The sequence below is a fragment of the Phoca vitulina genome, unplaced genomic scaffold (assembly GCF_004348235.1).
Source record: "Phoca vitulina isolate PV1807 unplaced genomic scaffold, GSC_HSeal_1.0 scaffold19, whole genome shotgun sequence".
Classification (NCBI taxonomy): Eukaryota; Metazoa; Chordata; class Mammalia; order Carnivora; family Phocidae; genus Phoca; species Phoca vitulina.
The window spans coordinates 180,565-204,707 of NW_022589722.1; positions in this window are offsets into that span (position 1 = coordinate 180,565).

The window sequence follows — 24,143 nt, forward strand, 5'->3', positions numbered from 1 at the left end:
ATGAATGCATATCAATGCACTGATATATCTTTTAATGTGTGCAAACTCAAGTACATCTATGGTTATCATCAGGAGGAGATGGGGTGGATTCTGATAGGGCATGATATTCAAAAGGTTTAGCTTTATTTATATTATTTATAATATTTTTATAAATTTTAGGAAGAATGTTTTCTTAAAGTATGCATTTAAAAAGTAGGTTCAGATATGGGGTGGCTGGGTGATAGACATTGGGGAGGGTGTGTGCTAGGGTGAGCACTGTGAATTGTGTAAGACAGTTGAATCACAGACCTGTACCTCTGAAACAAATACATTATATGTTAAAAAAAAGAAGAAGATAATAGGAAGGGTAAAATGAAGGGGGGGAATCGGAGGGGGAGATGAACCATGAGAGACGATGGACTCTGAGAAACAAACTGAGGTTTCTAGAGGGGAGGGGGTGGGGGATGGGTTAGTCTGGTGATGGGTATTAAAGAGGGCATGTATTGAATGGAGCACTGGGTGTTATATGCAAACAATGAATCATGGAACACTACATCAAAAACTAATGATGTAATGTATGGTGATTAACATAACATAATAAAATTAAAAAAAAATCTAAAAAAAAACCTATAAAGAGAACCCCCCCAAAAAGTGAAGAAAAAAGGAAACAATTCTAAGAAATGATATTAACTGCCTAATATTTGACACCATATTCAAGATTTGATTGGGCCACTTAAACTTGTTATACTTCTCAGTTAAAAACAAACTAAATCACAAAATTAGATTGTAACAAAAGAAGAGTTAAATTTAAAATCTTGTGAATTGCTCATTCCACTAAGTTGGACTATTTTAACCATTGAAGTTGTACTTCTAAAGGAATTTTTCAAGAATAATGAAGAATATCTATTCAAAAATGAGTGAATTTTTTGATAAAAAGTTTTTCAACTAGTTCTAATTTCTAATTGAAATGTTTAAGGAAAAATTCTTGTTTAATGTTAACCAGGTGCATGATAAGTAGAATGAAAAAAATAAATAGTGACAAAATGTAGAGAGAGATTGAAAGAAATTTTGAGAATGTCAAATAAAAACAAAGGTCAATTGAAGTATTAACTTCAATTAACAAATGAATATTTGAAGTGTATTACAAAGAAATAACTGTCTCTTTCAAAAGACTATTTCTATCACCTGATTATAGTCTGCCTTATGTATAAAAACAGAGTTGCATTAGTCATTGTATCATAGCCTCTCTTAAGTTGTTTTGTCCTAAGAAAGACAAAATAAAACAAAAATGCCATTACCATGAGAGGATCCTTAATCAAAGAACAAATGTTTAAGGGGAAATAATAAATTTTGCTTCTGTAACTATTCACTAGTTTGAAGGAAGGTGATCCTATTCTTTTTTTTATTTATTTATTTTTTATTAACATATAATGTATTATTTGTTTCAGGGGTACAGGTCTATGATTCATCAGTCTTACACAATTCACAGTGCTCACCATAGCACATACACTCCCCCGTGTCCATCACCCAGCCACCCCATCCCTCCCACTCCCCTCCACTCCAGCAACCCTCAGTTTGTTTCCTGAGATTAAGAGTCTCTTATGGTTTGTCTCCCTCTCTGGTTTCATCTTGTTTCATTTTTCCCTCCCTTCCCCTATGATCCTCTGTCTTGTTTCTCAAATTCCTCATATCAGTGAGATCATAATGGTACTTCTCTTTCTCTGATTGACTGATTTCGCTTAGCATAATACCCTCTAGTTCCATCTACGTTGTTGCAAATGGCAAGATTTCATTTTTTTGTTGGCAGCATAATATTCCATTGTATATATATACCACAGCTTCTTTATCCATTCATCTGTTGATGGACATCTTGGCTCTTTCCATAGTTTGGCTATTGTGGACATTGCTGCTATAAACATTAGGGTGCACGTGCCCCTTCGGATCACTACATTTGTATCTTTGGGGTAAATACCCAGTAGTGCAATTGCTGGGTCATACAGTGGCTCTATTTTCAACTTTTTGAGGAACCTCCATACTGTTTTCCAGAGTGGTTGCACCAGCTTGCATTTCCACCAACAGTGTAGGAGGGTTCCCCTTTCTCCGCATCTTCGCCAACATCTGTCATTTCCTGACTTGTTAATTTTAGCCATCCTGACTGGTGTGAGGTGATATCTCATTGAGGTTTTGATTTGGATTTCCCTGATGCCGAGTGATGTTGAGCACTTTTTCACGTGTCTGTTGGTCATTTGGATGTCTTCTTTGCAGAAATGTCTGTTCATGTCTCCCGCCCATTTCTTGACTGGATTATTTGTTCTTTGGGTGTTGAGTTTGATAAGTTCTTTATAGATTTTGGATACTAGCCCTTTAACTGATATGTCATTTGAAAATATCTTCTCCCATTCTGTCAGTTTCTTTTGGTTTTGTTGACTGTTTCCTTTGCTGTACAAAAGCTTTTTATCTTGACGAAGTCCCAATAGTTCATTTTTGCCCTTGCTTCCCTTGCCTTTGGCAATGTTTCTAGGAAGAAGTTGCTGTGGCTGAGGTCACAGAGGTTGCTGCCTGTGTTCTCCTCAAGGATTTTGATGGATTCCTGTCTCACATTTAGGCTTTTCATCCATTTTGAGTCTATTTTTGTGTACAATGTAAGAAAATAGTCCAGTTTCATTCTTCTGCATGTGGCTGTCCAATTTTCCCAACACCATTTGTTGAAGAGACTGTCTTTTTTTCCATTGGATATTCTTTCCTGCTTTGTCAAAGATTAGTTGACCATAGAGTTGAGGGTCCATTTCTGGGCTCTCTATTCTGTTCCATTGATCTATGAGTCTGTTTCCATGCCAGTACCATACGGTCTTGATGATTAAAGCTTTGTAATAGAGCCTGAAATCCGGAATTGTGATGCCACCAACTTTGCTTTTCTTTTTCAACATTCCTTTGGCTATTCAGGGTCTTTTCTAGTTCCATACAAATTATAAGATTATTTGTTCCTTTTCTTTGAAAAATGTTGATGGCATTTTGATAGGGATTGCATTAAATGTGTAGATTGCTCCAGGTAGCATAGACATTTTCACAATATCTGTTCTTCCAATCCATGAGCATGCAACGTTTTTCCATTTCTTTGTGTCTTCCTCAATGTCTTTCATGAATATTTTATAGTTTTCTGAGTACAGATTCTTTGCCTCTTTGGTTAGATTTATTCCTAGGTATCTTACGGTTTTGGGTGCAATTGTAAATGGGATCGACTCCTTAATTTCTCTTTCTTCTGTCTTGTTGTTGGTGTAGAAATGCCACTGATTTCTGTGCATTGATTTTACATCCTGCCACTTTACTGAATTCCTGTATGAGTTCTAGCTGTTTTAGGGTGGAGTCTTTGGGTTTTCCATATAAAGTATCATATCATCTGCAAAGAGTGAGAGTTTGACTTCCTCTTTGCCAATTCACATGCCTTTTATTTCTTCTTGTTGTCTGATTGCTGAGGCTAGGACTGTTGCATAGCTGTGGTGATAGTGGACATCCCTACTGTGTTCCTGACCTTAGGGGAAAAGCTCTCAGTTTTTCCCCAATGAGAATGATATTCACTGTGGGTTTTTCATAGATGGCTTTTATGATATTGAGGTATGTGCCCTCTATCCCTGCACTGTGAAGAGTTTTAATCAAGAAAGGATGTTGTACTTTGTCAAATGCTTTTTCTGCATCTATTGAGAGGATCACACAGTTCTTGTCCTTTCTTTTATTAATGTAGTGTATCACACTGATTGATTTGCGGATGTTGAACCAAACTTGCAGCCCAGGAATAAATCCCACTTGATCGTGGTGAATAATCCTTTTAATGTACTGTTGGATCCTATTGGCTAGTATTTTGGTGAGAATTTTTGCATCCATGTTCATCAAGGATATTGGTCTGTAATTCTCCTTTTTGATGGGGTCTTTGTCTGGTTTTGATATCAAGGAAAGGCTGGCCTCATAAAATGAGTTGGAAGTTTTGTTTCCATTTCTATTTTTTGGAAAAGTTTCAGAAGAATAGGTGTTAATTCTTCTTCAAATGTTTGGTAGAATTCCCCTGGGAAGCCATCTGGCTCTGGGCTCTTGTTTGTTGGGAGATTTTTGATTACTGCTTCAATTTCCTTAGTGGTTATGGGTCTGTTCAGGTTTGCTGTTTCTTCCTGGTTCAATTTTGGTACTTTAAAAGTCTTTAGGAAAGCATCCATTTCTTCCAGATTGTCTAATTTGCTGGCATATATTTGCTCATAATATATTCTTATAATTGTTTGTTATTTCTTTGGTGTTGGTTGTGATCTCTCCTCTTTCATTCATGATTTTATTTATTTGGGTCCTTTCTCTTTTCTTTTTGATAAGACTGGCCAGGGGTTTATCAATCTTATTAATTCTTTCAAAGAACCAGCTCCTAGTTTCGTTGATCTGTTCTACTGTTCTTTTGGTTTCTATTCATTGATTTCTGCTCTGATCTTTTTTTTTTTTTTTTTTAAAGATTTTATTTATTTATTTGAGACAGAGAATGAGAGAGAGAGAGCACATGAGAGGGGAGGGGGTCAGAGGGAGAAGCAGGCTCCTTGCTGAGCTGGGAGCCTGATGTGGGACTCGATCCAGGGACTCCAGGATCATGACCTGAGCCGAAGGCAGTCGCTTAACCAACTGAGCCACCCAGGAGCCCCTCTGCTCTGATCTTTATTATTTCTCTTCTCCTGCTGGGTTTAGGCTTTATTTGCTGTTCTTTCTCCAGCTCCTTTAGGTGTAGGGTTATGTTGTGTATTTGAGACCTTTCTTGTGTCTTGAGAAAGGCTTGTATTGCTATATACTTTCCTCTTAGGACCGTCTTTGCTGCATCCAAAAGGTTTTGAACAGTTCTGTTTTCATTTTCATTTGTTTCCATTAGTTTTTTAAATTCTTCTTTAATTTCCTGGTTGACCCATTCATTCTTTAGTAGGATGCTATTTAGTCTCCATGTATTTGAGTTCTTTCCAACTTCCCTCTTTTGATTGAGTTCTAGTTTCAAAGCATTGTGGTCTGAAAATATGCAGAGAATGATCCCAAACTTTTGGGACTGGTTGAGACCTGATTTGTGACCCAGGATGTGATCTATTCTGGGGAATGTTCCATGTGCACTAGAGAAGAATGTGTATTCTGTTGCTTTGGGATGGAATGTTCTGAATATATCTGTGAAAACCATCTGGTCCAGTGTGTTATTTAAAGCCTTTATTTCCTTGTTCATCTTTTGCTTAGATGATCTATCTATTTCAGTGAGGGGGTGTTAAAGTCCCCTACTATTATTGTATTATTTTCGATGTGTTTCTTTGATTTTGTTATTAATTGGCTTATATAATTGGCTGCTCCCGGGGTGCCTGGGTGGCTCAGTCATTAAGCGTCTGCTTTTGGCTCAGGTCATGATCTCAGGGTCCTGGGATCGAGCCCCGCACCGGGCTCCCTGCTCCGCGGGAAGCCTGCTTCTCCCTCTCCCACTCCCCTTGCTTGTGTTCCCTCTTCCGCTGTGTCTCTCTCTGTCAAATAAATAAATAAAATCTTATAATTGGCTGCTCCCATGTTAGGAAGCATGATACATGACTTTCTCTGACTTATTTTGCTCAGCATTATGACCTCCAGTTCCATCCACATCGTCACAAATGCCAAATTTCATTCCTTTTGATGGCTGCATAATATTCCATTGTATATATATATATATATATATATATATATATATATATATACCACATCTTCTTTATCCATTCATCTGTCAATGGACATCTTGGCTCTTTCCATTGTTTGGTTATTGTGGACATTGCTGCTATAAACATCAGGGTGCACATACCCCTTCGGATCCCTACATTTGTATCTTTAGGGTAAATACCCAGTAGTGCAATTGTTAGGGATAGAATATGACTGTAAAAATGAAAATTAAAAAAGATTCTAAAAAAAGAAATTCGTAAGATAAGATGGTTGAAAAAAGAAAGAAGAAAAATTAAAAAAAAATAGAAAAAGAAAAAATAAAGAAAATTAAAAAAATTAACTTTGAAAGACTAAAGAATCATGGGGGGAAAAGCCATGAATTCTATGTGCTGTATTCCCCTAGCACTGGAGTTTTGCAGTTCTCATTGATTGGTAAACTTGGTCTTGGCTGAATGTTCTTGCTGATCTTCTGGGGGAGGGGCCCATTGCAGAAATTCTCAAATGTCTTTGCCTGAGGCAGAATTGCCCCGCCCTTGCTGGGGGCCAGGCTAAGTAATCTACTCGAGTTTGCTCTCGGGAGCTTTTGTTCCCTGCAAGCTTTCTGTACAGCTTTGGAGGATGAGAGTGAAAATGGTGGCCTCCCAATCTCTGGCCCCAGAGGAGCTGAGAGCTTGGGCCCCACTCCTCAGTGAACCCTCCGAGAAAAGCAGTCAATCACTCCTGTCTCCCTGGTCTCCAGCTGAACTGCACGCTCACTCGGCCTGTGACCAAGCATTTCTGTCTCCGGCACATGACCTGGTTTGGAGTCTCCAAACCCAGCAGATTCCTGAGGTGCGTTCCTGTGCTGCTCCTCCCGCAGGAGGAAGGGGAATCTCCCTGGATCTGCCACTTGTTGGGTGCCTGCTGGAAGAGCAGTGGCCCGACTGTGCCGTGGATCACAGTTCATGGCAACCCCGAGCTAAGAGCCCACTCCTCAGCTCCGTCTCTTCAGCCGGCTTCCCCGCTCCGATACCTGGGAGCTCTGTCTCAGGCACCCCCGGTCTTTCTGTGATCCCAAAGGTCCTGAGACCACACTGTCCCAGTGAGGGTTCCACCCCCTGCTTAGTCACTGGAGCAATGTCCCTCAGCAGAGCTGACTTCTAAAAGTTCCAATTTTGTGCTCCACTCTCTATCACTTGCTGGTAGCGGCTGACAGAGGCCCCCTCCCCCGCCGTCTGTCTTCCCGAATATCGCCTCGGATTCACTTCTCCACACATCCTACCTTCCAGAAAGTGGTCGCTTTTCTGTTCATAGAATTGCTGCTATTCTTTTCTTTGATCTCCTGCTGGGTTTGTAGGTGTTCAGAGTGGTTTTATCCCTATCTAGCTGAATTCCTGGGACCAGATGAAATTTAGGTCTCCTACTCCTCTGTCATCTTGATCCTCTTGTTCAATCCTTTTATTTTCATTAATGTTTCTGAATTCTGGTTCTATTTTTGAGGAACCATGGTGAGATTTCCTATGATAGAACAGTTCATATTCTTTGTCTACCTGGATGCTATTAGGATTTTTGTTGGTTGTGGTGATGGTGTTGGTTTGGCTCTTAGAAACAAACAAACAAAAACACAAACCTCAAAAGTGGCACCAGGAGAGGGAGAGAGAGAGACTTGAAGGGAGGGAGGGCAAGAACACATTCATTATCTAACAAACAAAACACATTTTTAAAAGTTTTGTTCTCTCAACTCTACTTCTGCCCTTATGTCTTCAATTTCTCTGGTTTAATATGTTCCTTACATTAAGTCTTCATAAGTGAAATCTTGTGTTACCATAGTAAGAACATTTATAATAATGTGCTCAAAGTTTATTTAATATTGGATAGTGGAAACTAACATCTCATTCTGTCTCTTTCTTCTATCCTTCTCTTCATTAAAAAAATAATAAAAATATTTCAGATTTGATTATTTAAAGGATAAACTGAAAAATGTACACAATATACAAAAACATCAACTAAAATCAGGAGTTGATAGACTTGCCTTAATTACATCTTGGGAAAAATTGATTAGAATTTATCTTCTTAAACCAAACTTAATAGAGGTCTACATTTTTTCTGAAGAAATAGAGGTAAATGTTAAGAGTAACACAAATATATCTTTCAAAGGTTAAACAATTATATTTGTTAAAAAAAATTGTATTTGTCATGGAAAAATGTGTACCCTAAATGTAGAGTTAGGATAACCTATTCAGTGCAAAAAACAAACTTGGAATTAGGATAAATTGAGGATTAAACACTATTTTAAAGTGAATTAATTTTTAATCCAAAATTTTCATGTCAATTTAAAGCAAAGAAAAGGAAATTACTTGTTTCATGTTATGCAGACCATAGCAAACCTTAACTATATTTTGATTTCATCTTTCAACCAGCTGCTTTCCCTTTGGGAAAAAATATGTCCACACATCTTGGTCAACTCTTTTGGCAGACTTATTCAATTGATTCAATGTAACATATAACAATTAGTCAGCTTATGTTTTAAAAAAAGATGACTTAGTTCATAATACTGACAAAATTCACCAATGTTTATAATAATCATTCATTGAAACAAACCTATACTCTAATAAACTAAGGTAGTAGAAAGAGCATAATCCTTGAAGTCAGATAGATCTAAGCCAGATAGATTCAAGTTTATTTTCTACCATTTATTGGCTGTTTGATCCTAGAAAATTGATTCCATCTTACTCAATTTCTTGTCTGTAAAAAGGAAATTGAAATGTACGTTGTAGTTGCTCTGAGAATTGAATGAGATAATATGTAGTGATCGATCTATGGTCTATGGGGGGCATTTCTAGTAATTCTCCCTCATTTTCCCCCTTAAATATTAAATATATACTTGGTATGTATTTAATGTCATGCATTTTCACAGTTCAAAATTCAAAAGGACAAAAGAAAAAAGGCAAGGTGTTTCTTCTTGTCCCCTTCCTTGGTGGAAACTGATGTGACTAGTTTCTTATGAAAGCTCTAGAGACTTTTTATGCAGGTAAAAGCAAGCACACCTAATGTTCTTTTTTTTCTTTTTCTTTTTGTACACAAAATAGTGGTAAACCATATACATAGTTCTGCACTTTATTTTTACCTTTATAGATATATTGAAGATAGTTTCATGATTAATAACCAAAGAATATTCACATTCTTGTTTATGATAGCAGAGAAAGGACTGATGTTTCTTATGTGCAGATATTTCTAGAGCTCCTGCCTAGTGAGGCTGCATTTGGTGATAGTGAAAATCAGGTAGACAGGAGTTTGAATCTCAGCTCTGCCACTAAACGGAAGGAAATCTCAGTGTGCTCATCTGTACTTAAAAGGGGTACAATACCGTGCCTGCTGTGTGAGTTGTCGCCAGGACTAAATAAGATAATGCACGTCAAAGTCTTAGCTCTCTGCCTGGCACACAGTAGGTGTTCAATAAATGGTGGCTGCTATAACAAGTATTATTAATTTTTGGCTGTGCCAAAGAACAAATATTGCTAAAGTTTGTAACACACATATCCTGTGGAAACTGGCTTAAGCTATTTAGAAATAGCTATGCCCTCTTACAGATTGGTAAATGGTGGCCATCATACCAAATCCTTAAGCATATTTTAATCAGTATTTTGGAAAAACTTTCCTGAATAACTCCAAATTTTTCCCTTTTAAGCATTCTAAGCTGTTACTCAAGGTCATAAAAGCAAAAAAAGAGCCCGTTCCTGTCCCTTATCCTTTTATTAAAGTGAATTTAAAATTACTATGGTATTCAAAAAGTAACTGAGCCTGTGGAAGGCATTCTGTAGGAGAGTCTCTAATTCAAGATGCATAAGCATTTGATCACCTAGAAATTGTCCTTCAAGTGAATTTTAAACTTTTATTTTTTCTTGAACACTGACTGTGCTTAGATTAAAATAAGCTTAGCATAGACAGAATGATTTCATATCCTGATAGATTATCATTTTAGTTTTAAATTTTAAAAGGATTTAACAACATTCTACTCAATGTTCAGAGAAAAATTCATGACTCATAATGATCTTTATAAATTTATTAAAGATTGCTTTGTATAATATCCAAATTAAACATGATAATAATTTGAAATAGTTTTCCTTTTGAAAAGGCTATTTGCTGATCATATATAGCAATAAAATCACCACACAGAATGTGAGGTTCAGTGATGTAATCCACCCCTTTTTAGTTCAGATTAGTATTTTTTTGCATAAGGAGAAGTGATTTGGGGATAATCATGAATTGTATTTTTACATTCCAACCTTACTGAAATGTTATTATTAAGCAGCTCCAAAAAGATCTGTTAATGCTTTTACCAGACAAAAATACACCTTTTATAGCAGTTTGTATTTTAGGGTCTTAAAACAGACACAGAAAACACATTAGAATATCATTTCAAGGACGGCTGATACATTCATTCCCTGGAGATTGAGGCTACCCTGTGGACATAAGACACAGAAAAAAAGTTTGACCATATCCATATTCAAACCAGAAAAACTCTCTAGAGAATTTGATTATTATGTCCTGAATACTTCACCTTAAAATGAACTGCTTGTTGCTAGGAGAATACCTGGATCAAAAGGAAAAAAAAAAAAAAAAAGAAAAGAACTGTATGTGAGTGCTTTTAAAAATAAAGCCACCTAGGTGGCTCAGTCAGTTGAATGGCTGACTCTTGATTTTAACTCAGTCATGATCTCAGGGTTGTGAGATCAAGCCCCGTGTGGGGATATGTGCTCAGTGCAGTCTGCTTGTATCTCTCCCTCTGCTCCTCCCCCTGCTCGCATGCGCTCTCTCTCTCTCTCTCTCTCTCTCTCAAATAAATAAATAAATAAATAAATAAAATCTTTTTAAAAATAAAGAAAATAAAAGAAAAAGACTCTAAACATCTTTGCACTGGAGCTTAAGTTTGGAAAAGAGGAGCCAAAGACAATTTCTTCAGATGCAGATTTAAGCCATCATATTAGATTGTTTTGTGAATTGTTTAAAGAGTTTCATTTGAATGGCTTCACTTTCCTCTTTTTCCTTTCAATACTTGGGCTTGGCAATATAGCAGCATGTTTACTACTCAGATTCTGGACTTAGGCTCCCTGGGTTCAAAACCGTGCTCTGCTGCTTCTTCTGGGGAGCTGCTTCTTCTGTAACTTTGAAAGTTACTTAAAAATCCTTAAGCCTCTGTTTCTTCTTGTCCAATGATCATGATGATAATAGTACTTACCTCCATAGCATCATGGTGATGATTAAATGAACCAAAATTCACAGAGCACTGTGGGGGGAGACAACATTTTACCTCTACTCTCTTAGGGCTTTTTGATTGGGCCTGAGAACTAAACTGACATAGGACAGATTAACAGGAGGAAAGCACACACATTTACATGTTTTATGTCACATAGGGGCCCTCATAAGGAAATAGAGACCCAAAGAAGGGGCAAAACCTAAATACTTTTATATGGGATTGAAGAAAGAGAAGCAATTGTGGAAGAGTAACTAAAATATACAGGGAGGTTAAATGAAAATACAAATTATTTTAACAAGGTCTGTTTGTAGAGAATTCTCTTGGCTTTGACTTGCCACTCAAAAATGTTGATTTTCTCCTGGTATAGAAAGGACATCTTGCACATGGGCATTTTTAATCCCCTGTTTTCAGGAAGAAAATGGAAGATTAGAGTGTCCTTCTTGCATCTGCTGTGTGATTAAGCATCCTTAGCTCAAACTGATCCTTATTATGCTAACGTGGCATAATTTGGGGTGGCATATTCTTCCACCTTTCAGCACTTAGAACAGCATCTAGCCTGTAATTCATGCTCTATGAGGGTTATTTACTATTTATTTGGAATATGTTAAGAAAATTTTTGTTTTTATTTTTCACTTCTGCTATAAAATTGGGAAAATAAAATAAGACTTCACACTGGAAAACTCTTGCAAGGAAGGTTCTAAGTCACTTTCTTTTGGGAGACTTCCATAATAGTAAGAATAAGGACAACAAACAACAAATATATGAACAGCAGCCAAAGATAATATAATTTTTAACTGCTAGGCATTGTGCAAAATGCCGTGCATACATTTTATTCTTCTTTAAACTTTGCATCTACCTTGACAGATAGTTTCCCTATTTTATGTAGTAAAAAAAAAAAACTTTTTTCTTTTTTTTTATTATGTTCAGTTAGCCAGAAAAAAGGAAAACTTAATTACGTTTACTAACGTTCAAGAGGCACATAGTTAGGGAGCAGCACAGCCAATACTGGATTCCCAGATTACTGTTCTCAAAGTTCATAGTTAACAACCAAGATAGGGTTTCCCACACAGCAACCTTCATCATACTTTTTGCCATTTTGTTGTGTAAGAAAAATAAAATGACATTATTTAAAATAAAGAAAATATAAATCCAGGAATTGGTTACTTATAATGAAGGAAGAGCTCAGAAGGTAAAAAGGAGGCCAAGAGTCTATCCAGAGATTAGTAACAACAGTAAGCCAGTGTGGAGGGGCAAGTGAGAAGGCCCTGTTACCAGATTCAAGGGCCAGTGGGAGTATGATCTAAAAAAACCTACAATTGAGCCAAGTCTAACCTGTGGCAGCCAGAAGAGGCACACAGCCAACGTCAAAGATACTATCTGAAGTAGAGAAAATGGAAATAAATTCTCGTCATATCCCTTCCTTACTCCCTTCAATCTCCCATCAAGGTCTCTCACTAATCAAAACTATCCAGAATCCCATTGACATTGGAGCCTGGGACCCACAGATGTAGAGGTTCAGCTCACTGTGACACAAAGAACATGCGAATAGGTGGCGACACACATTATGGCAGTCAGGCTTAGATCAACCTATTCTTTTAGGTATAGTTCACCTAATCTTTTCTCCCAATTGGCTAAAAATTCTAATTAAATACAGATTTGTAGTAAGGAAATATCCTATCATTACCTGAATAGGAATTAAAATCATTGTCATAAATAGAAAATAGTCATAAACTTCAGAAAACAACACAATTAATCTTAGCTTTGAAGTCAGAGAGACCCCAGTTTCTAGTCTACTTTCTATCACTTACTAGTTGTTCAATCCTAGACAATTAATTCAGCTGTTTCCATCCCTTTTGTTATCTATTAAAAGGGAAACTAAAAGCTAACTAAGGCCTACAAGGATTGAGACATTAATAACATCAAACTGAAATGTGTTCCCTTACATAATCAAAAAGAGAGAGAGAGAGAGATTAACTTTCCCAATATGTGCCATTATTTATAGCTGTGTGTAGCTAGCCCCAAATTATCCTGTGAATCATGGCTCAGAAATACTTATCAGGTAATTCTGCCTGTCTCTAAATATATAAATTAAATATGCTACCACTTTCAGATTAGTTTAGTATATACCAATGTTACAAAATGATACAGATTCAGTTTCTCCTGATAGTTAATAAGCATATACAATGTTTATATAATGTGTTGTTCTGAATTATTGCAGAAAAGAAACATTAAGATTCTATAAATAACATCATTCATATTTACAGGCAAAATGTTATTGGGGCATACTTAATCGTTTTAGTGGTCTTCTAGAAATTACATACTAAACATACTCAAAGACTTTAAGAAAATGAGATTAATAAGGAGTTTAGGGGCGCCTGGGTGGCTCAGTTGTTAAGCGTCTGCCTTCGGCTCAGGTCATGATCCCAGGGTCCTGGGATCGAGCCCCGCATCGGGCTCCCTGCTCCGCAGGGAAGCCTGCTTCTCCCTCTCCCACTCCCCCTGCTTGTGTTCCTTCTCTCGCTGTGTCTCTCTCTGTCAAATAAATAAATAAAATCTTTAAAAAAAAAAAAAATAAGGAGTTTAAGCAGAAAATAAAATTTAAAAATAGAAAGCCAATAGTATACAAGAGTAGAAGTTAAAATTTTAATTTAATATATAACTTTAATCTTGATGTTTTATTTAACTTTTAAAGCCTTAGTTTATTAATATTTTAAAACTATAGAACACAGGGTCTTTCTTTTAATTAGTTGAGAGGTTGGTATCTCCAGGGAACAATATCATTTTATAAAATGATTCTATGTAAGTATCTGGAGTTGAGGGGTCCCGCTGCCTTGGACTCATTTAGATTAAACAATGACACCTCCATGGAAATAGAACCTTCTACTTCCAGTTGGGCAGGGATAACATGGCACATTGTAGCAAGAGATGGAGAAGCACAAAGTAGGATTGCTGCCCACAGAGAAAAATAGAAACATGCTTGCATTGAGAATTCAAATTTCAACTACTTCAGAAACTTCAATTTCACTTATACTTAATGTTTAAGGATGTTTTAAAAAACCTTTCAGCAAAAGAACTTTATTGAGGCTCTTTATTATAATATCCCATGATAGCACTTTTCCATGATTTCCTTTGAATAATTTTCACAAATAAAGAAGCCTGAAATTTCTGTAACTTCAATCTAAAAGAAGTTTATTATTTTTAACTTTTTAGGGAAACTCCATACTGTTTTCCACAGTGGCTGCACCAGTTTGGATTCCCATCAACAGTGTAAGAGGGTTTCCCTACCTCTGCATCCTCGACAACACCTATTGTTTCCTGTGTTAATTTTAGCCATTCTGACTGGTGTGAGGTGATATCTCATTGTAGATTTGATGTGCATTTCCCTGATGATGAGTAATGTTGAGCATCTTTTCATGTGTCTGTTAGGTATCTGTATGTCTTGAAAAATACCTGTTCATGTCTTCTGCCCATTTTTTAACTGGATTACTTTTTGGGGGGTGTTGAGTTTTAGAAGTTCTTTATATATTTTGGATACTAACCCTTTATCTGATATATCATTTCCAAATATCTTCTCCCATTCCATAGATTGCTTTTTAGTTTTGTTTTACCTTTGCTGTGCAAAAACTTTTTTTTTTATTTTGATGAAGTCCCAATAGTTTATTTTTGTTTTTGTTTCCCTTACCTCAGGAGACATATCTAGTAAGAAGTTGCTATGGCTGATGTCAAAGAGGTTACTGCCTGTGTTCTCTTCTAGGATTTTTATGGTTTCCTGTTTCACATTTAGGTCTTTCATCCATTTTGAATTTATTTTTGTGTATGATGTAAGAAAGTGGTCCAGTTTCATTCTTTTGCATGTTGCTGTCCAGTTTTTCCAACACCATTTGTTTAAAAGACTGTCTTCAAAATAGACAAATCTACAGTTATAGTTGGAAATTTCAACATGCCTCTCTGAGAGATTATTAGAATAATAATAATAATAATAATAATAATAAAACGATATATGTAATAAGCCTATATAATAAGAAGATAAAGTTATATAAGACTACAACATTATCAATTTGACATTAATATTTACAGAATACTGTATCTAAGAAAAGCAGAATACACATTCAATCCAAGTACACAAACATGGACAATCTTCCAGGTAGACCACACTGTGTGTCATAAAAAATAAACCCACAAAATTAAAATAGTTGAAATTATACAAATCATTTTATCTGATCACCACTGAATTAAACTCTGTATCAATAACAGGAAGACATCTTAAAATGTCCAAACATTTGGAAACAAAACAATACATTTCTAAAAACCCATAAATCAAGGAGAAAATCAAAGTTAATTTAAAAAATATTTTGAATAAAGTAAAAATAAAAACAACATGTGAAAATATACAGGGCACAAATACAGCAATACTTAGAGGGAAATTAATGAAACTGAGAACGGAACGGTAATAGTGAAAAATTCAGTAATATCAAAAGGTTGTACATTAATAATATCAATAATTAACTTGAAATGGATATAGACCTAAGTGAAAAACCTAAAAAATTATAGAAGAAACACAGGAGAACATTTGTGTGATCCTGAAATAGGCAAACATGTTTTAGATAGGAGACAAACCAAAAAATTTTATAAAATCATTTTGCAGTTATTATTTTTTTTTATAAAGTTAAACTTGCCATATGATCAGCAGTTCCATTCCTAGGTATTTACCCAAGATAAATGAAAACATGTCTATAGATAGCCTGTACAAGAATATTTGTAGCAGCTTTTTCATAATTTCCCCAAACTGGAAACAATCAAAATGTCCATCAACTGGCCAATGAATAAAGTATTGTGGTATAGCCATACAAGGATATTCTACTCAGGATACATAGTTATGGATTACCGAAATGTGATGAATTGACAAGGCCTTATTCGAAGTGAAAGAAGCTGGACATAGAGACCATGTACTCCATGATTCCATTTATAAAAAATGTCCAGAATAGGCACATCCATACAGATAAAAAATAGATTCATGCTTGCCAGGGCCTTGGGTGGGAAGAAACAATTGATTACAAAGGGGCATGAGGGAACTTTTTGGGGTAATAGAATTATTCTGTGTATTGATTGTAGTGGTGATTTCATAACTTCATAGATTTTTCAAAATGCATAGATCTGTGTACCTAAAAAGGGTGAACTTACTGTATATAAATTAAATCACAATAAATCTGGTTTAAAAAATAGTAAATAAGGAATATAGAATAGCATTTAGCAGGTTTAATATCCAAATATTAGTATTCATTCAATAAGACCTCAAAAGTATGGAGGGGAGAAAATTATCAAAGATAGATAAAATCATTCTCACAAGTAGAGGAAATGAATCTCTAGATTAAAAGAACTGCACATGCACATGTGTATACACACACAGACACACACATACACGCAGAGATGTAAACAAGATCCACACCATGGTCATGAAAACTCAGATCAAGGAGTATAAAGATGAGAATCACATATCCTTCATTTGGGGAAAAATAAAAGACCATAAACAGAATGTCAAAAATCAGAAAAACATCAGTCATCAGCAAAGGTGGAATCTAGTAGACAAAAGAGCTAAGTTTTTAGAATTCTAAGTGAAAATTTTTTCAATTTAGATTTAGCCTTCACCAAATGTAAGAGTGAAATTAGCATTTTTAAACACGCATGTTATCAATAATTTACTGTGTATTAATCCATTCTTGAGGCTTTTGTGAGATATGTTCCACCATTATAAGGGAGTACATGAAGAAAGTAGACATAAGCTCTAGGAATCAGGAGATCTAGCACCAAATTGTGAAGGAAATTTCAGGTTAGTAGTCTGCTCTTCAATTTCTTTCATTATATTTTCTATCACATCAGCTAAATAAACAAATTTCAAAATCTCAAACAACAGGGCGCCTGGGTGGCTCAGTTGGTTGGGCGACTGCCTTCGGCTCAGGTCATGATCCTGGAGTCCCGGGATCGAGTCCCGCATCGGGCTCCCTGCTCGGCAGGGAGTCTGCTTCTCCCTCTGACCCTCCCCCCTCTCATGCTCTCTCTCTCTCATTCTCTCTCAATTGAATAAATAAAATCTTTAAAAAAAAAATATCAAACAACATTTTATACTTTGTACCTTCTAGGAATGTTTTATAAATAATAGACTTAATCTGTTTTAAAAGTAAGCTTTAGATTTATCATCAGTGCACATATTCTTCAATATGCATGATATGTGTTCAATTTCAGTTTTTAGTGTTTAAGCTCTTTAAAACAATTTAATAATGTGTAATTATTTTCTGTTTCTACTTAGATGTCTATAAGTTCATCTAAATACTTTCTTTTACTTTAAAATGATTACAAAGTCAAGAAACAGAATATTTAACTGCTGAGCAATACTTTCTTTGCCTTTTTGAAGATGAGTTGCTTTGGACAATATTAAAAAAAATCCAATTCATCAATGACTTGTCAGTTTTTAATATGTGATGACAGCCTGTCAATTGACAAGACTGTAGGAAAGCATTTTCATTACTAAGTTGACATTATAACTTGATGAATCCTGTGTTTCAATGACAGTCATTCTTTGCCTTTCAATTGGCATGTTCTATTTAGAATTCAGTACAAGACATATTATGATAAAGGTCATTGGTTTAAAAACTATGCCCTTCCTAGTCTTTTCACTTTTAAATGGAAAACACAAAGCACAATTTCTTGCATTCAGAAACTTATATTTTTAGAATAGTTTGATTGGTTGACTTACATAATTGCAAATATTTTAGAGCTATGCAAAATCAGTATCTTACTCTCTAAATGACATGTTGCAGAAATATTTACTTCAAGATGCATCATCACAATGATTAGCAAATGAAATTTAAAAATTAATAAAGGCAATTTACTGAGAAAGATAGCTTAACTCTTGTTCAAAGCTCTAGATTTATCTTAACAAATAAGTAGGTGTGATTCCAGATCATCTTAACATATTATTTTTACATGTAAAATTATGCCATTACCCTGAAAAGAATGCAAAATATCCATAACTGATTTTAACTTAGACTATATTCCTTTGAGACCCCAAATTATGCAGAATCCCATCTCTATTATCAATATCCAGTGTTCTACCTAGAATTTGGTTGACTAGTTTGTGCCTGAAATTGCTCTGATGGAAGCTCCCAGTAATCCCATCTTTATTAATGTTATGTGAGGTTGTTCTTGTAGGTTCTTTAATCAGAGAATGGAGGCAAATCCAAAAAGTCAAGAGTCATTTCTTGAAGTGACCCTGGGGCTTCACAATAAAAAATTTTGACTCTATAAAGCTGTGAAGACGAGGGCAATTTTATGCTGAAGGGACTGAGATGATGAAGTAATGCCTGACAAGATACCTTGGGAACGAGAATTCCATATTGGTTCCAGGTTTTATGTAAGCATCACCTAAAAGCAAAACCCTCCAGAAGCAGCCACTACTCAACCGCAGAAATAGGTTAGAGAACCATACTCACACATACTTTTGCATTTGAGTAATGAGGCAAGTTGTTTTTGTGGCTAATTTCATGTTTAAGGGCACATGCTTTGGACATAGAAAGACCTGAGATTTAAAATCTGCCACTTACTAGCTGCATAAACTTGGACAAATAATTTTCTGCTCTGAACTGCTATTTCTTGACCTATATGTAATTGTATTTCTGTAGTAGTTTTCCTATGGGTAATTGCCCATGCTCACACACTACAGAACATCTATCCCTTTTCCAAAGTCCTCTCCAGTTTTTTTATGGAGGCCATGGGAATGTCTCAAATGTGCTTATGAAGAGAATTCTTATGTTCCTTGCTCCCCAGTATTCTCATGAGTTGATATCATTACAAGTGGAACTTCGGCAAGATTCCTGCTGGTGGCCTCGTTAGGATACTTGTCTTTGTCCTCTTTCATTGCTCCTCATTTAGTCTCCTCCCCCTTAAAGGCCTCTGACCCTATGAAAAATTAGTTCAGGTGGATCAATGTTCAGTGACATCAAATATTGATCAGGTCTTCAATAAAACCAGAACTTTCATCCCAATTGAGGCTCAGTTAAGACCCATATTGGGTACAAAACTAGAATAAGAATTTATACACCCAGGCTTGTGCAAAGGTAATTTATGCATAGTTATTATGTTTCTTCTGTGATCCAAACACTGTAAAAGAAGTGCTAACATGTATTAACTAATTTGAAATCTATATACCACAGACTATGCAGAATTACTATTTTGCTAATTTCACAGATGAAGCTACTGAAATTATTTTATTTTATTTTATTAAATTCAATTAATTAGCATATAATGTATCATTAATTTCGGATGTAGAGTTCAGTTACTCATCAATTGCATATAACACCCAGTGCTCATTACATCATGTGACTTCCTGAATGCCCATCACCCAGTTATCCCTCCCCCCGACCTCCCCTCCAGCAATGCTCAGTTTGTTTTCTATAGTTAAGAGTCTCTTATGGTTTGTCTCCCTCTCTGATTTTGTCTTGTTTTATTTTCCCTCCCTTCCTCTATGCTCTTGTTTTGTTTTTTAAATTCCACATATGAGTGAAACCATATGACAATTGCCTTTCTCTGATTGACTTATTTTGCTTAGCATAATACCCTTCAGTTCTATCCACATCATTGCAAAAAGTAAGATTTCATCCTTTTTGATGGCTGAGTAATGTTCCATTATATATAGAAATAATGAATTTATATGTATAGAAACAGATGAATTAATAAAGAAAATGTAGCATATATATATTATTAATTCATCTGTTGATGGACATCTGGGCTCTTTCCATAGTTTGGCTATTGTGGATATTGCTGCTATAAACATTGGGGTGCAGCTGCCCCTTCTGACCACAATGTTTATAGCCTTTGGGGTAGATACCTAGTAGTGCAATTTTCTGGGTCATAGGGTAGCTCTATTTTCAACTTTTTGAGGAACCTCCATACTGTTTTCCAGAGTGGCTGTGCTAGCTTACATTCCCACCAACAGTGTAGGAGGGTTCCCCTTTCTCCATATCCTCACCAATATTTGTTGTTTCCTGACGTGTTAGTTTTAGCCATTCTGACTGGTGTGAGGTGGTATCTCATTGTGGTTTTGATTTATATTTCCCTGATGCTGAGTGATGTGGAACATTTTTTTCATGTCTGTTGGCCATTTGTATGTCTTCTTTGGAGAAATATCTGTTCATGTCTTCTGCCCATTTCTTGACTGGGTTATTTGTTTTTTGGGTGTTGAGTTTGATAAGTTCTTTATAGATCTTGGGTACTAGCCCTTTATCTGATAAGACATTTGCAAATATATTCTTCCATTCTATAGGTTGTCTTTTTGTTTTGTTGACTGTTTCCTTTGCTGTGAAGCTACTGAAATTTAAAGAAATTTGTCTAAATGGAAACAGCCAGTAAGTAACTGAACTGGATCTTGAAACTTGTCTGCTGCCATCTATAGCTGAATCAATATAGATAGCATGTTCCTCTCTCTCTCCCTCTCTCTCTCTTTAGTTATCTAGCTCTATCTAATTCCATATGTTTAACAAAACAAACAATATGCAAATTTGTGGTAGTGTCGTTTTTTTAAAAAAATATTACTAAGTAGCTAATAATTTCCAAAATCAAATATAACATTTAGGAATCACAAATTTATGTCGATTATTTTTAAAAATAAATATAAGGATTATGTTTATAACAATGTTCTGGAAGAGTATTTGAAAAAGGTATAAGTGCCTATCAATGGGGGAATATTTAAATATTTTGTGGTTGATCCAAATAATCATAAAAATAATAAGAGTCAATGTATCAGAGGAGAAGTTCTCAACATGTGGTTTGCAAACCTTTAGGGTCTCCAAGATCCTTTCAAGAGTTTTCCTTGTTAAAATAATTTTCTTAACAATAATGTTACTTGTTATTTTCATCGTGTTGACATTTGCACTGATGGTGCTAAATCAATGGTGAATGTGTTAGCTACTGTGTGACAAACCATTGCAAAGCTTAGTGGCTTAACACAACAAATGTTTTACTTCTTACAGTTCAGTGGGTCAGGAATTCAGTAGTTTGGCTGGGTGGGTTATGGCTAGTTTCTCATGAAACTAGATCAGATGTTGGGTGGGGCTAAATATTATGAAGTCTTGATTAATACTGGATGGAGGATCCTTTTTAAAAAAGTGTGTCATTCACATGGCTGGCAAATGTTAGGCTATTGGTGGAAGACCTCAGTTCCTTCCCACTTGGGCCTCTCTGTAGGGCTGTTTGTCCTCACAACATGTAGCTAGCTTCCTCCAAGAGAACCAGCCAAAAATGTCAATGCCTTTTACGATCTAACCTCTAGATATGCACACCATCACTTTCACAACAACCTATTAGTCACACACTTCAGTCCTATTCAACATGGAAAAGGACTACTCAAGGACATAAATGGCAGAAAATGAGAAGCATGGAGGGTCATTTTGGAGGTTGGCTATCACAGAGAGTTAATTTGCAGGCCCCTTAGCCTAAATCCAAGCAGTGACATCCAAGAGTTCTAGTAGTTATCATACTCTTCAACACCTATGTACATGTTCTTAAAATATATATTCTAAATTTGGCTGCTTTGACTATTAAATGGAACATTGCATATATTCTTTTGTGTCTTGTTTCTGTCATTTACCATTATAGTCGTAATATTCATATACCTATTTTCCACTATCTTGAAAGTCAGAAAACGTCGTTCAAGTCATACTCAGTCATGTATCTTTGACCCACTGATCTGTTTCCTACTTATATCAGTGTATGTGATTAGATTGGGTGTGCCTGGTTAATCCAGTATCATATCCTATCTCAAAATTCTTTAAACTTTATCACATCTACAAGGTCCTTTTGGTCATGTAAAGTAACATATTCACCAGGTTCCAGGAATAAGGACAAGGACATCTTGGGAGGCCATTATTCTGCTTACTAAATAGGTCCAGACAGGCTTTTAGAAGCCTATGAAATTTCCAAGGAATAAAACATTAAAACAATACAAGAAGTTATGCAGTTATCTAATTCCTCTTAAGAGACCAACGTAAATCCAGTGCTAAAATCAGAGAATAGGACACACACAAAAATGTTAAGTACCTCTCATCTTTACAACTACCCTTATTATAGTAGTAGCAAATCAAATAAGCAGTAAACTAAGGGAATAATAAATCCTAATCTTATTAATACCAGAAGTGCAAAGATATTTCAACATTACAAAATCTATAAATTATTTCATCATTTCATCTATCCTATCAATAGGTCAAAGGAGAAATATATTCACATTTATGTGTGTGTATGTATATATATAAATGGTGTATGTATATACATATATAAATATATATATATACATATATATATATATATATATATATATTCATCTGAATAAATACAGGGTAGGAATTTAATGAAAGTCAATTTAAACCATGATTAAATAAGAAGCATTTGGACAAACTAGAAATAGAAATGTGCTTTATCTGCTGTAAATGTACATATACATAACAATACTGTATTGTACTCTCAAAAATTTTTTAAGAAGGTAGAGATCATGGGGCACCTGGGTGGTGCAGTTGGTTAAGTGTCCAACTCTTGGTTTTGGCTCAGGTTGTGATCTCAGGGTTGTGAGATCAAGCCCTGCCTGGGCTCCACGCTCAGCAGAGTGTCTTCTTGAGATTCTCTCTTCCCCTGCCCCTCCCACTCATGTTCTCTCTCTCTCTCTCTCAAAATTGAATACATAAATATTTAAAAGAAGAAGGTAGATTTTGTGTTATGTATTTTTTTTTTAAATTCCATTTTAGTTAACAATGTTATATTAGTTTCAGTGCTTGTCTTGATAAATGTACTCTTAACCCCTTCACCTATTTAACACATCCCCCCACCCATCTCCCTTCTGTTAACCACCACAATGTTCTCTATAGGTAGACTCCGATTTTTGTTTTGTCTCTTTTTTACTTGGTTAATTTGTTTTGTTTCATGAATACCACATATGAATGAAATATATGGCATTTGTCTTTCTCTGACTGATTTCTTTCACTTTAGCATTACACTCTCTACATCCATCCATGTTGTTGCAAATGGCAAGACTTCATTATTTTTTATGGTTGAGTAATATTGCATTGTATATACACACTGCTCTTCTTTAACCATTCACCTATCGATGTACATGTGAGCAGTTTCCATAATTTGGCTATTATAAATAATGCTGCTATAAATATAGGGCTTCATATATCTTTTTGAGTTAGTGTTTTCATATTGTTTGGGTAAATACCCAGTAGTGGAATTACTGGGTCATATGACAATTTTATTTTTAATTTTTTGAGGACCCTCCACACTGTCTTCCACAGTGGCTGCCCCAGTTTTCATTCCCACCAACAGTGCACAAGGGGTCTTTTTCTCCACATCCTCATCAACACCCGTTGTTTCTTGTGTTTTTTATTTTAGCCATTCTGACAAGTGTGAGGTGATATTTCATTGTAGTTTTGATTTGCAATTCCCTAATCTGTGATGTTGAGCATCTTTTCATGTATCTGTTGGCCATCTCTGTGTTTTCTTTGCAGAAATGTCTGTTCATGTCTTCTGCCCATTTTTAAATTGGATTATTTGTTTTCTGGGTGTTGAATTATGTAAGCTCTTCATATATTTTGGATACTAACCCTTTATCAGATATGTCATTTGCAAATATCTTCTCCCATTCAACAGGCTGTTAGTTTTGTTGATTATTTGCTATGCAGAAGTTTCTTATTTTGATGTAGTCCCAATAGTTTATTTTTTCTCTTATTTCCCTTGCCTCAGCAGACATATACAGAAAAATACTGCTATGCTTGAAGTCAGAGAAATTACTGCCTCTGTTCTCTTATATGATTTTTATGTTTTCAGGTCTCACATTTAGCTCTTTAATCCATTTTGAGTTTATTCTTGTGTATGGTGTAGGAAAGTTGTCCAGTCTCATTCTTTTGCATGGAGCTGTCAGTTTTCCCAACATTATTTGTTGAAGAGACTTTTTTCCCCATATTCTTGTCTTCTTTGTAATAGAGTAATTAACCATATAAGTGTGGGTTCACTTCTGGTCTCTCAATCCTGTTCCATTGATCTATGTGTCCATTTTTGTGCCACTGCCATACTCTTTTGATCACTGCAGCTTTATAGTATATCTTCAAATCTGGTATTGTGATACCTTCCAGTTTTGTTCTTCTTTTTCAAGATTACTTTGGCTATTCAGGGTCTTTTGTGGTTCCATACAAATTTTAGGATTCTTTGCTCT